At 42.3% G+C, this 14,690-nt stretch overlaps 1 protein-coding gene and 1 long non-coding RNA gene across 4 annotated transcripts in view; one reads left to right on the top strand and one right to left on the bottom strand.

Annotated features, from left to right (window-relative positions):
* Nucleotides 1-14,690, top strand: part of LOC109547538 (uncharacterized) — a 44,451-nt gene that overhangs the window by 17,320 nt on the left and 12,441 nt on the right. For all 3 annotated transcript variants that reach the window (XR_012330183.1, XR_012330184.1, XR_002173340.3), the window contains exon 2: nt 12,916-13,107. This is a non-coding gene — a long non-coding RNA (uncharacterized lncRNA). The remainder of the gene's footprint in view (nt 1-12,915; nt 13,108-14,690) is intronic.
* The window catches only part of PSEN2 (presenilin 2), a 59,581-nt gene that overhangs the window by 44,118 nt on the left and 773 nt on the right, over nt 1-14,690 (bottom strand). The gene's annotated exons all lie outside the window — the stretch shown is intronic.

The raw sequence follows: 14,690 nt of genomic DNA, 5'->3' as shown, positions 1-14,690 counted from the left end.
CTGGCAGGGTAAATAGAAATTGGGGGAGGCCATCCTGGAAGGAAGGAGCCACAGAGTGGAGAACCCCCTCCCAAATCTGCATGTAAATTCCCCCCAAAGCCATGGCTGACCCCTGAACTGTATTACTGTATCACCAGAGGTGAAGGGCATTTTATAATGATAAAAGAGACATTTCATCAGGAAGATACAACCATCCTAATTATGTCTGTATCTAACAATAGAGGTTCCAAGCTCATGAAACAAAAACTGAGAACTGAAGGGAGAAGTAGAAAAACTCACAATCATGGTTGGAGAGAGCTTAACCATCCTCTCTTAGGAATTGATAAAATGAGACAGAACACATACACGCACGCACGCACGCACGCACACACACAACAGTAATGATAAAGATTGGAACAACACTATCTATGGCTGCTGTAACAAATTACCGCAAAGTTGATGGCTAAAAATACAAAATAACTCTCTCACAGTTCTGGAGGTCGGATGTCTGACATCAGTTTCTCTGGCCCCAAATCAAGGTGCCAGTGGGCAGCACTGCCTTTGGAGGCTCTGTTTCCTTGCCTTTTCCAGCTTCCAGAGCTGCATCCTTGGTTTACAGTCCCTTCCTCCACCTGCAAAGCCAGAAATGTAGCATTTTCCTTCACATTTCCTTCTTCTCTGTAGTCAAATGTACCTGTGCCTGCTTCTTTCTTACAAGGACCACTTGTGATTACATTTAGGGCCCACCTTGGATAACCCATGATAATCTTCTCATCTCAAGATCCTTAACTTAGTCACACATGTAAAGCCCCTTTTGCCCTTGTATAGAAAACCCACACCACTCCTGTGAGTCTCTCCTCTGCTCTCACACGACTGCCACACTCACAACACTTCTGACACCAGATGTGTGGGGTTATTCCCCACACCAAGCAATTCTCCACAACACCAGATGGGTGTCTACAGTTTAACTCAGTTCTCACACTATCTACCTGGAGATGGCATCGATCCCACAGGTGAAGGGCTCAGTCCTACAAGACTGCAGATGCCACTCACAAGTAGTTGGTCCCCAGTTTACCCACAACTTCTGTCCAACGTGACAACAGATCAGTGATCCCCAGGGCCTTCTCCCCCTTGGATTCAATTACTTGCTAGAATAGCTCTCAGAACTCAGGGCAACACTTATGTTTACCATTTGTTAAAGGATATGATAAAGATACAGAGGAACAGCTAAATGAAGAGATACGTAAGGCAAAGTCTGGGGCAGTCCCAAGCACGGGAGTTTCTATCCCCATGGAGTTGAGGAGCTTCACCCGCCTGGCACATGGATGTGTTCACCAACGTAGAAGCTCTCTGAACCCCACACTATTAGGATTTTCGTGGTGGCTTCATCATGTAGGTATGATCAATTTTTAAATCAATTTTCAGTCCCACCCATCATTCTCCAGAGAGGGGAGAGGAGCTGGAAGTGGGGTTAGTGATCAATCATGCCTGCATGATGAAGCGTCCATAAAAACCCCAGTAGTTTGGGGTTTAGAGAGCTTCCAGGTTCGTGAACACATGGAGGTGCTAGGAGAGGGCGTGGGAGCTCCATGCCCCTTCCCATATACCTTGCCCCATGCATCTCGTCCATCTGGATGTTCATGGGTATCTTTTATCCTATTTTTAATAATAAACTGGTAGGCAGTAAGTAAACGGTTTTCCTGAGTTCTGTGGGTCACTGTGGCAAATTAATCAAAACCAAGGGGAGTGTTGCGGGAACCTCCAGTTTACAGCTGGTTGGTCAGAAGCACAGGTAACAATGTGGACTTTTGACTGGCGTCTGAGATGGAAGGTGGGGGGCAGTCTTATGGGATCTGTTGCTGTCTCCAGGTAGACAGTGTCAGAATTGAGTTGAATTGTAGGACACTCATCTGGTGTCATACAGTTGCTTGGTGTGGGAAAAACTCTCACACATCTGGTGTCAGAAGTGTTGTGAGTGTGATAGTAGTGTGAGAGTAAGAGGAGAGACAAAAAAGAGGAGGACTGAGGTTTTCTTTAAAGCCATATAAGGTAATAGTCACAAGTTCAGGGATTATAATCTGAATATCTTTGGGGACCATTTTTTAGTCAACCACAGTCCAACCCTCAGACCTCAAAGAGTCACGTCTGTCCCACACACAAAACATAGTCACCTCATCCTAGCATCCTCCTAAGTCTCAACCTATGACAGTATCATCTCAAGCCACAAATCTTGTCTAAATATCATCAGCTCAAAATCTCGTCACGTATATCATGTAAAACAGGTATGGGTGAGACTCTGGGTATGATCCATCCTGGGGCAAAATTCCTCTCCATCTGTGGACTTGTAAAATTAGAAAACAAGTTACCTGCTCCCAAAATACAATTGTGGGACGGGCACAGGGTAACAGCTGTAGACATTCCCATTTCAAAAGGGAGAGAATGGAAGGAAGAAAGAGTCACCAGCCCCAAGCAATTTTGAAATCCAACTGGCCAAACTCCATTAGGTCTCAAGATCCAGGAGTTATCCTCTGTGGCTTGAGGCTTCCACCCCTACCCTGCCCCCTGCTTCCCCATCTTCTTTTTTCTTGAAGGGTAGCACATGTTTGCACCAGAGTAGTTTTATCAGCCTGCTTCCGGCCTCTAGAATTTTGGTGACAACCTTCTTTCATTTCACCCTTTCTCTTTCAGTTCAAGCTGGCAGTGTTTCTGCTGACATAGCATTCTCAAAACCCTTGTGTATGTCAAGGACATTAATCACACCATGAAGCAAGAGGTTCTTCCACAGAGCTTCCCTGGAGTCTCCCATCTCTATTCTTGGCTTCTGCTCAAATGGCTGGGGGGATCCATGGTGACGTGTCTCATCTCTTCAGCACTAGCAAATGGCTCTCCAGACACACCCTTGGCCTTCTCTCTACAGTCTGCTTTTTGGACAGTGACTCTCCTAATTAGCATGTTTTGCAATCTGGATAGGTCAAGAGTTTCCCAAATCATCAATTCTTGGTGCTTAACAGTTCTTCCCTCAATTTATCTGTTACCTCTCAAATTTTACTATAAGCAGCAAGAAGAAACCAGGCTGCATCCTCTGCACTTTGCTTGGAAGTCTCCTCAGCTACACTTGCTCACAAGTTCTGCTCTCCTCACAACAGGAGGACATAATTCAGCTAAGCTTTCTGCCATGATATAATAAGGATCCTCTTTCCTTCTGATCACATGTTCCTCATTTCCTCTGAACCTTCACCAGCGGCACCTTGAACATCCATACTTTTTGCCAACAGTCTGTTTATGACAATCTAGGTGTTCTCTAAGATTATGTGGGCTTTTCTACTGTGCCCCTCACTTCCATCTGAGCCGTCACTGACAGTCTTTAACAACCGTTATTTCTCCTAACAGTCTACTCGCAGCAATCCAGGCTCTTTCTATCATGCTTCTCAGAATTCTTCCAGAGTCTATCCTTTCCCCAAATCCAAAGCTACTCTGTGTTTTCAGGTGTTTGTTACAGCAGCACCCCGCTTCCAGGCAGTAAAATCTGTTTTAGTTTTGTATGGCCCCTGTAACAAATGACCACAAGCCAGTTGGCTCCAAACAACATACATTCACTCTCTTCTACCTCTGAAGGTCAGAAGTCTGCAATTAGTTTCACGGGGCCAAAACCAAGGTGTCAGAATGCAGTGCACACTCCAGAGGCTCTCAGGGAGAATCCATTTCCTTGCCTTTCGCAGCTTTTAGTGGGGTTTCTCCTGCAGATTCCAGCTTGCCTTCTGTGGCTCATGGCTCCTTTATCCATCTTCAATGCTGGCAGCAGAGCATCTTCAAATTTCTGTCTGCTTCATCATGGCATCCCCTTCTCTTCTGTCTCTGTAATCACATCTCCCTCTGCTTTCCTTATAAGTACACTCATGATCACATTTAGGGCCCATCTGGATAATCCAGGATAATCTTCCCATCTCAGGATTCTTAACTTAATCATATCTGCAAAGGTTCTGTTGCCATATGTGGTTAATTTTATGTGTCAAGTTAGCTAGGCCACAGTACCCAGATATTTGGTCAAGCATTATTCTAGATGTTTCTGTGAGGGCATTTTTTAGATGAGATTATCATTTGAATCAGTAGACTTTGAGTGAAGCAAATTACCCCCCATAATGTGGATGGGCCTCATCCAATCAGTTAAAGCCTTAATAGAAAAAGACCGACTTCCCTGGAAGAAAACGGAATTCTGCCAGCAACTGGCCTTTGGACTCAAACTGCAACTCTCTTCTGGGTCTTCAGCCTGCCAACTACCCTGCAGATTTTGGATTTGCCAACCTCCATAATTGCATGAGCCCAATTCTTTAAAATCTCTTTCTCTCTAAATTTATACACACACATCCTATTAGTTCTGTTTCTCTTGAGAACCTGACTAATACATCATATAAGGTAACATTCAGTTTCCAAGAATTAGGACCTAGATACCTTTGGGGCCATTGTTCAGTCTATCACAAATGCCATCAATTCTTTTCAAGTGCATATGGAATATTCATCAAAATAGACCATATGCTGAACCATAAAATAAGCCTTAGTACATTTCAGTTTTATGTAGTATGTTCTCTTTTGACAACAGAAATAAATGAGAAATCAATAATAATATAACTAGAAAAGTCCCACATATCTGGATATTAAGCAGTACCCACAGGACAAGGGAGAAATCACAAGGAGAGTTAGGAAATATTTCATACTGAATAAAAATACAACCTATCAAAAACTGAGGGTTGGGCTTCCCTGGTGGTGCAGTGGTTGAGAGTCCGCCTGCTGATGGAGGGGACACGGGTTCGTGCCCCGGTCCGGGAAGATCCCACATGCTGTGGAGTGGCTGGGCCCGTGAGCCATGGCTGCTGGACCTGCGCGTCTGGAGCCCGTGCTCCGCGACGGGAGAGGCCATAACAGTGAGAGGCCCACGTACTGCAAAAAAAAAAAACAACAACCAAAAAACTGAGGGTTGCAGCTAGGCAGTGCTTAGAGTAAAATTTATAGCATTAAATGCTTACAGTGTTAGAAAAGAAGAAAGATTTAAAATTAATGACCTAAGTTTTACTTCCAGAACTAGAGGAGTGATTTAAACCCAAAGTGAGTAGCAGAAAAAATAATGATAAGAACAGAAATCAACAAAATAAAAAACAAATGATAGAGTAAATTAAAAATTCCAAAAGTTGGTTTTCTAAAAAGATTAATAAAATTGGTAAACCCCAGTAAGACTGATTAAGAAGAAAAATAAAGAAAGTAAACATAAATTACCAGTATCAGCAATAAAAGAGGGGTATCATCACAGATTCTACAGATATTAAAAAGATAATAGATGAATATTATAAATAAGTCAATGACACTAAATCTGAAAACTTAGACGAAATGAGAAAATTTCTTGAAAAATCCAAATTATCAAAACTGACACAAAAATAAATACAAAAATTTAATGGTCCCTTTTTACAAATATTGTCTGTTACAGATGTTGAATTCCTAATTAAAAATCTTCCCACAGACAAAACTCCAGGACCAGATAGTTTCCTTGGTAAATTCAATAAAACATTTAAGGAAAAAATAATAATGCCAATCTTACACGAATCCTTTCAGAACACAAAGGAGGAAGGAAGAGTTTCCAATTTGTTTGGTGACACCAGCAATAAATAATCCTGAAGCCAAAATATGACAAAGATGCTACAAGAAAAGAACATTACAGATCAATATCCCTCATGAATATGGATACATAAATCTTTAACAAAATATTAGCAAATTGAATCCAGCAATGTGTAAAAAGAGCAATACATCAAGTCCAAATGGCATTTATCCCATGAGTGCAAGATTGGTTTCATATTGGAAATCAATCAAAGTAATTCATTGTATCAACAGAATAAAGAAAAACCATTATGATCTCAGTAGATGTAGAATAAGCATTTGAAAGAATGCAACACTCATTCATAATAAAAATCTCAGAAAACTAGGAGTACAAGAGAATTTCTTCATTCTGATAAAGGCCACCTATGAAAAACCTATAGCTGACATACTTAATGATGGAATATTGAATGTTTTTCCCTAAGACTGGGAAAAAGGCAAGAATGGTCTCAATTTTATTCAGTATTGTACTAGAGCCATAATGATTGCAATCAGGCAAAGAAAAATAAAAGGTGTAAGGATTGGGAAGGAAGAAGAAAAACTATTTATATCTGACATAACCATGTATGACATCTATGAAACAACCACTAGAACTAATAAGTGAGTTTAGTAAGGTCACAGATTACTAGGTCAATATACAAAAGTTAAGTGTATGTCTATATACTCACAGCAAGCAGTTTAAAATGGAAATTAAAAAATCTCTTTTTAATAGTATCCACAAACCAAAAAAATTAGGAAAAAATTTATCAAAATACATGCAGAACTCTACCATGAAAACCACATGACAATCATGAGGAAATTTAAGAAAATCTAAAGCAATAGAGAAATATATCATGTTTGTGGATTAGAAGATGTCAGTTCTCTCCAAATCTATCTATAAATTCAATGTGCCAGTTAAAGTCTCAATTAAATTAAAATCTTTTTGGTGGAAAATGACAAGTTGATTAAAATTTTCTAATGGAAATGTAAAGAACCTATAATAGTTTAAACAATCTTGAAAGAGAGCAATTGAAGGCTCCACTGAATCTGATTTCAAGACTACTGTGGTAATAAAGACAGAATCAAGTATTGGCATAAAGGCAAATAGATCAATGGAACAGAATATAGAGTCCACACATAGATAATTGATTTTTTTTTTTTTTTTTTTTTTTTCGGTACGCGGGCCTCTTACTGTTGTGGCCTCTCCCGTTGCGGAGCACAGGCTCCAGATGTGCAGGCTCAACGGCCATGGCTCACGGGCCCAGCCACACCGCGGCATGTGGGATCTTCTCGGACTGGGGCACGAACCCGTGTCCCCTGCATCGGCAGGCGGACTCTCAACCACTGCGCCACCAGGGAAGCCCCTAATCAGTTGATTTTTGACGAAGTTACCAAGGTAATTCAGTAAGGAAAGGAACGTATTTTCAAGAAATGGTGCTGGAACTATTGGATAAATGTATATGAAAAAATGAACCTTGTCCCCATCATAGACCTAAACGTAAATGCTAACACTATAAAACTTCTAGAAAAAATTTAGGTCATTATTTTCATGACCTTGGGATTGGGGACGTTTTCTCAGAGCAGACACAAAAAAAAGCACTAAACATAAAATTAAAAACTGATAAATTGGACTTTTTTGAAGTTGAAATTTTCTGCTTACTAAAAGACACCATCAATAAAACAAAAGGACAGGGCTTCCCTGTTGGCACAGTGGTTAAGAATCCGCCTGCCGATGCAGGGGACACGGGTTTGGGCCCTGCTCTGGGAAGATACCACATGCTGTGGAGCACTCAGCCCGTGCACCACAACTACTGAAGCCCGCGCGCCTAGAGCCCCTTCTCCGCAACAAGAGAAGCCACCACAGCGAGAAGCCCGCGCACCTTAATGAAGAGTAGCCCCCGCTCGCCGCAACTAGAGAAAGCCTGCACGCAGCAGTGAAGACCCAACGCAGCCAAAACTAAGTAAAATAAATTTATAAAAAAACAAAAGGACAAGTCAGATTGTTGGAAAATTTTTGCAATACATATATTTGACAAAAGACATATCCAGAATATATAAAGAACTCCTATAAATAAATAACAAAATGACAGACTATCCAATTAAAAATGGGCAAAAGACTTGAACAGATACCTGACAAAAGAAGATAAACAAATGGTTAAAAAAGGCATGAAAAGATGCTCAGCATCATTAGTTGCCAAGAAAATGCAAATTCAAACCCCAATGAGGTACGATTTATCCCCCTGACAATGCCAAATGCGGTGAGAACAGCAAGCAGCTGGAACTCTTATACAGGGGGGAGTGTTAAACGATCCAGTCATCATGGAAGACTGTTCCACATCCGTCCATACTATGACCCAGCTGTTCTATTCCATTCCTAAGTATTTATCCACGAGAAATAAAACAATGTCCAGAAAAAGTCTCTAATGAGAATATTCATAGCAGTTCTATTCATGTGTCAAAAATTGACAACAGCTCTAATATCTATCAACAGAATGGATAAACAAATTATTGTATATTTATACAATAGAATATTCAGCAATAAAAAGTACTGGGCTTCCCTGGTGGCACAGTGGTTAAGAATCTGCCTGCCAGTGCAGGGGACATGGGTTCGAGCACTGGTCCAGGAAGATCCCACATGCCATGGAGCAACTAAGCCCGAGCACCACAACTACTGAGCCTGCACTCTAGAGCCCGTGAGCCACAGCTACTGAAGCCCATGTACCACAACTGCTGAAGCCTGTGCACCTAGAGCCCATGCTCCGCAGCAAGAGAAGCCACCACAGTGAGAAGCCCGTGCACCGCAACGAAGAGTAGCCCCCGCTCGCCACAACTAGAGAAAGCCCACGCACAGCAACGAAGACCCAACTCAGCCAAAAGAAAAAAAAAAGAAGACCATAAAAAAAAAAGTACTGATACATGCAACAGCATGAATAAATCATAAACATATTATAGTAAAAGAAGACAGGCACATTAAGAGTACATATGGTATGATTCCATTTGTAAAAAGTTTAAGAATGGGCAAATTTATCTATGGGCTAGAAATCAGAACAGTGGTTTCCTCTGGGGGGTGAAGATTAACTGGAAGGGGTTATCAGGAACTTTCTGGGTGATAAAATTGTTGTGTATTTTGGCAGAGTAGTGGTTATATGGACGTGTACGCATATCCAAACTCACTGAATTGTATATTTAATATCTGCATTTCACTGTATGTAAATTTTTATATATTGTATGTATAATATAAAATATATATTTATATTTGTTACGGGCATCCCAATATCTCAAACATAAGTGCTACTTAAGGGGAAGCTCAAAAGTAAAATAAAACACATTTAACTGGGTTTGTTTTTCCCCTCCCCTTTCCTTGTCTATTGTAAATATGCAATATCTTAAAATAAATAATAAAGATGGAAAAAATTTTGTTGTCTTTTAAAATATTATATCCAATGAAAGCTTAAAGAGTCTTTGCTGAGATAGAAATTTGAAAAACATATTTATTTTTCTTATGTATTTTTTTCTGAATTTCTCTTTAATCCATCCAGAATTTAGTGGGGAGAATGGCTGATTCCAGTGGTAGAGAGGAAAGGGCTTTCTTTTCACCTCCAAGTTCTTTCCCCTTCCCTCCTTGCTTCTAGGTGCCTGCTTCTTCTGGCCAAAGAAAGAGGCAGTAGAAAAGTCTGAGGTGGCTATTCAGGGTGAGAGCTGAGTGTCGCCCTCTCCACAAAGGGCACTTGTCCTTTTCCTGCACATGACGGTCTTTGTCTAAATGGCCTCATTTTCTGATTAATACAGCTCAAAATTGGCCCATTTCCTTGAAATTAAAACAAAAGTACAGTCCCGGAAATGCTCAAAAGAAGATAAAGAGGAAATAGTTACCTGAAAAAATAGGAAAATGCTCTAAATGGAATTTTATACCCATCCTGTGAAACGCATGGAGTGTTGTACATCTGATAAATATGGACCTTTGGGGAAAGGATGATTCTATGATTGGCTCTGGTCTTTGGGCATCAGCCCTGGGGAGCTGGGGGTAGTTGGAAGTACATGTGGTAAGAGGTGCCTGAGTCTGACCTACAGGGTCATATTTCAGTGCCAGGCTTAGTGGTAACTACACTCTGTTCTTAAACTAAAGAGCAGCTGGTCTCGGCACAAGTTGAAGAGAACTTTGGCCTCAGAGCCTTTTCCAAAGCCAGGTCTACGTGGCAACCACTGTCAGCAATGGCAACATCCGCAGATACAAGAAGCAGCCGGCAATTGTTGATCTTCCATAGATCTTCATAGCGTTTATTTGAGGGCGTTTAAAACCGTGAGACCGGAATTATCTGGGATTTGTGAACGCTGCAAAACGTGATGATAGGATAAAGCTGTGTGAAATCTTGTCTCCAGCTCACACCCCTAAGTGAACGTTACCCTCCCGAATCACTGCAGGAAGTACCGCATGGGAGCCTGGCTTAGAACGTGCTTTAGATTTCTTCTGTTCAAATTGATGTAAGCATCAACATATGATCCACAAGGGGGAAATCAGCTTGGTTTTCTTAATTCACATCTGTTGGTTGTAAATAACTTGTGTCTGTTTCCAAAAATTCAGTCCACTCCCAGAAAGGACAAAGATTGGCCGACAGTGAAGGTATTAAAGGAAATGTCCGGTCCACTCTTTTGAAATGTTTGCCATCAGAGTTCTCGACGGACAGGTGGTTGGTTGCCTTCCCCACAGAGATGACTCTGAAGGGGTTGCTCTTGTTGGACACATCAGTCCTATTGGCTTGTCACCACCCTTCTTCTGATGCCATATTCCTTTAGGGTTGGACCTGAACAGCACTTACAGATTTCCCTTCTGCTCAAAGTGAAAAACAGGTGTCAACCCTGCCGCTAATATTTCTGCATTTTTTCCTAGCTTTTTCTTCCTCTCCTGCTCCCACTTGATGGTTTGGAGGATGAGAGGTCATAAAAGATTTCTGAGGGGTGGAAGGAACAAACAGCTTTTCTCATATCTCCCTCCTCCGCAATTTTCCAACCTAAAAAATGACCACTTTCCTCACCAGATGACGTCAGCACAGTCACGGTGTTTCACCTGGATCCCGGGTGAGGGCTGAGTTCCCTCTGTTTCACGCCTCCCTCCTTCTCTACTTTCCTCCAGGCCCCCAGTGATGTTCCCTGCAGAGCAAAGGCCCTAAAATGTTTATTCCCTCTGCTTCCTTTCCTCTGCCTACCACATGTTCTTCTTGTCTTTGCCTGATAAGCATCTATTCTGTATACTTTTATTTACCGAAATTAAAAAATTTTTCTTGTTCATATAAGATAGACTTTAAAATATATTTTAGAAACACTGTAACATCTACTTATGACATTTTAAAATGTACAGTGTTCCAAGGTTCCTAAATTACAATCCCTTTCTAGCCCATCTCTCCTTCGGCTTTTTGGTTTTTACTTTATTTTTATTTTTAGTTGTGGTAAAATACACATAACATAAAACTTACCATCTTAACCATTTTATTTTTTTTTTCTTTGTGGTACGCGGGCCTCCCACTGCTGCGGCCTCTCCTGTTGCGGAGCACAGGCTCCGGACGCGCAGGCTCAGCAGCCATGGCTCACGAGCCCAGCCGCTCCGCGGCATGTGGGAGCTTCCCGAACCCGGGCACGAATCCGTGTCCCCTGCATTGGCAGGCGGACTCTCAACCACTGCGCCGCCAGGGAAGCCCACCATCTTAACCATTTTTAAGTATACGGTTCAGTAGTGCTAAAGTACACTCGCATTGTCATGCAACCATCGCCACCATCCATCTCCAGAAATTTTTTTTTTAATTACTAAACTTTATTTTTTGGAGCAGTTTTAGGTTCACAGCAAAATTGAGCGGGAATTGCAGAGCTCCCATATACCCCTGTCTACACAACCTGCCCTACTCTCAACGTCCTGCACCAGAGTAGTACATTTGTTACAATCCCTGGACCTTCACTGACGCATCGTTATCACCCGAAGTTCTCCAGAACGTTTTCATCTTGTGGAACTGAAACTCCATACCCATTAAACAGCGACTGCCCATCCTCCACTTCCCCGAGCTCCTGGCAGCCACCGTCCTACTTCCTGTCGCTATGAATTTGACTACTGTAGGTGCCTCTTTTTTTTTAAATTTAATTTAATTTTTTTAATACAGCAGGTTCTTATTAGTTACCAATGTTATACATATCGGTGTATACATGTCAATCCCAATCTCCCAATTCATCATACCACCCCCCCCACCTTTCCCCCCTGGGTGTCCATACGTTTGTTCTCTACATCTGTGTCTCTATTTTTGCCTTGCACACCGGTTCATCTGTACCATTTTTCTAGATTCCAAATATATACGTTAATATACGATATTTGTTTTTCCCTTTCTTACTTCACTCTGTATGACAGTCTCTAGGTCCATCCATGTCTCTACAAATGACCCAATTTTGTTCCTTTTTATGGCTGAGTCATATTCCATTGTATATATGTACCACATCTTCTTTATCCATTCATCTGTCGATGGGCATTTAGGTTGCTTCCATGACCTGGCTATTGTAAGAGGTGCTGCAATGAACATTGGGGTGCCTGTGTCTTTTTGCATTATGGTTTTCTCTGGTCTAGGTGCCTCATGTTTAAGTGGGATCATACAATTTTTGTCCTTTGGTACCTCGCTTATTTCACTTAGCATACATAATATCTTCAAGGTTCATCCATGTTGCATGTGTCAGAATTCATTCCTTTTTAAGACAGTGATATTCCATCGTATAGATGGACCACATTGTGTTTATCCACTCATTCATCGAAGGACACTTGAGTTGCTTCCACTTCTTGGCTATCATGAACAATGCTGCTATGAACATGGGTGGACAAATATCTCTTCGAGACACTTCATTTCAATTCATTTGGGTATATACCCAGAAGTGGAATTGCTAGATCATATGATAATGATAGTTCTATGTTTAATTTTTTGAGGAACTGCCGTGTTGTTTTCCACAATGTCTGCACCATTTTACATTCCCATTAACATTGCACAAGAGTTCCATCCTCGGCAATACTTTTTATTTTCTCTCTTTCTTTTGGTCTTTCTGTCTTTCTTTCATAGTAGCTGTCCTAATGGGTGTGAGGTGTTGTGTGCCTTTACTTTTTAAACTTTCATTAAAAGCCTGGTGTCTTTCAGTCACAATCTGATTTCCTTCAAATCTGAAGTAGGCACTTTAGGATCTGCTGTGTATCTGCTTGGATATCAAATGTTCATCTGTACATTTTCTTTCTCAAAATGTGTACAACAGGAGTGCGTTGTCTTTCTGATTTAAGTGTAACTGAATTGATATCTTCAGATGGGAAGACAGCTTAGCCAGCAGAGACACCTGCCCCCATGGAGAGTACCTGGAATGATTCAGCCAGGTTTCCTGGTTTGGACGGGTCCCCTTCCTCCTACACCATTCCCGGACACCTGTCCCAAAGCTCTGACTGATCTCCCTCCAAGAGAATAGCCTTCCCAGACGGATCTCTCTGTGCAGCAGTCTGAGGTACTTGGATACGTTTATAGATTATATGTTGTGTGTGTGAATTTAGTGGTAGTAGTTTCAATCTCACTGAGAAATAATGAAAAGAGTCTAAAATCCGGTCATAATGGAAGGCACTCATTATTAAAACCGTGTGCCTTATAGCAAAGCATTCTTTTTTTATATAGATTTACTTTATTTATTTATTTATTGGCTGCATTGGGTCTTTCGTTGCTGTGCACAGGCTTTCTCTAGTTGTGGCGAGCGGGGGCTACTCTTTGTTGCAGAGCTAGGGCTTCTCATTGCGGCGGCTTCTCTCTTTCCGGAGCACGGGCTCTAGGTGTGCAGGCTTCAGTAGTTGTGGCATGCGGGCTCAGTAGTTGTGGCTTGCGGGCTCTAGAGCGCAGGCTCAGTAGTTGTGGTGCACGGGCTTAGTTGCTCCGCGGCATGTGGGATCTTCCCGACCAGAGCTCGAGCCAGGGTCCCCTACATTGGCAGGAAGATTCTTAACCACTGCGCCACCAGGGAAGCCCCTAGCAAAGCATTCTAAAATCACATGGAAACTAGCAAACGCAGGGAGTACAGTTTTTCCTCTTTCTGCCCTGAGTCAGGGATCTTAGGGAGGTGGTGTTTCCAGGGCCATGTCACCCCTTTGGTTACTGCTCGGCAGGGTGGCTCAGCCTCCAGCCCTGTTGGTCTGGCTGGGAAGCAGCTTCTCTCCACTAGAGGGCATCAGGCTCCCTTATTCAGATCACTCTTTGGAAATCCAGGGAGGCCTCTTGCTCTTTTATGTTGGACTGGGCCTCCCGCCTCTATTTTTAGGCCCTCTATGTTGACCTTGAGTGTTCAGGCCTGGAGACCCCCCCTCCCCGGGTCAGGAAATGGCATATTCTCTTGGAGACCTTGGCCGAGACCCCCTCTGGGAGTCAAGTTCCTGCCGGAAAGCAGGCTGCGAGGGTGGGGTAAGACAGGTCACCTTTCACAGAGCATTCAAGGCCCGTGGGGGTTGGGGGCTGGGTGGGGGGAAAGCATGCCATTGTCTCGTCACATTTTAAGTTCTCAAAACTAAAGTAAAATGTTAAAATAAAAGAAAAATTGCAAAGTCCAAAAAACAAAACGAAACAAAACTGCCTTTATCTACTTTGCCTTCCTCTATGGTACTTCCTAAAAAGTTGAGAATTGTGTGGGAGGCACAGGAAGCCGTCCTCTCTGCTTCCTCACTTGATTGTGTGACCTCTTGGTAGCATTTAGACCATGGAAGCTTTAAGAGTCACCAGATAAAAGAGCAGACACCCAGGCCCCGCCCTTGGAGGTTCCAGCTCAGTAGGCCCAGGGTGTGGCCCAAGAGTCTGCCTTTTTGGCAAACACCTTATTTGATTCTCAGGCAGAGGATCCTCAAACCACACGTTTAGAAACTTTCCACTGTACTACATCCTCTGGTGCCATTCACTTAATCTGAGAGTCCTAAGGTAAGTTTTCTATTCCACGTGGGAACCATCCATGCAGGAATTCCATACATTTTAATATTTCAGTTACAGGCCACTTCTCTTGTATAACCCCGAGCCCCCTGGGAAGCCCCCATCTTAGGGTCTGAAGTGTAGTGTCTC

The sequence above is a fragment of the Tursiops truncatus genome, chromosome 1 (genome assembly GCF_011762595.2).
Source record: "Tursiops truncatus isolate mTurTru1 chromosome 1, mTurTru1.mat.Y, whole genome shotgun sequence".
NCBI lineage: Eukaryota > Metazoa > Chordata > Mammalia > Artiodactyla > Delphinidae > Tursiops > Tursiops truncatus.
Note: the sequence above shows the minus strand (reverse complement) of the source record. Positions and strands in the feature narration are given on the sequence as shown.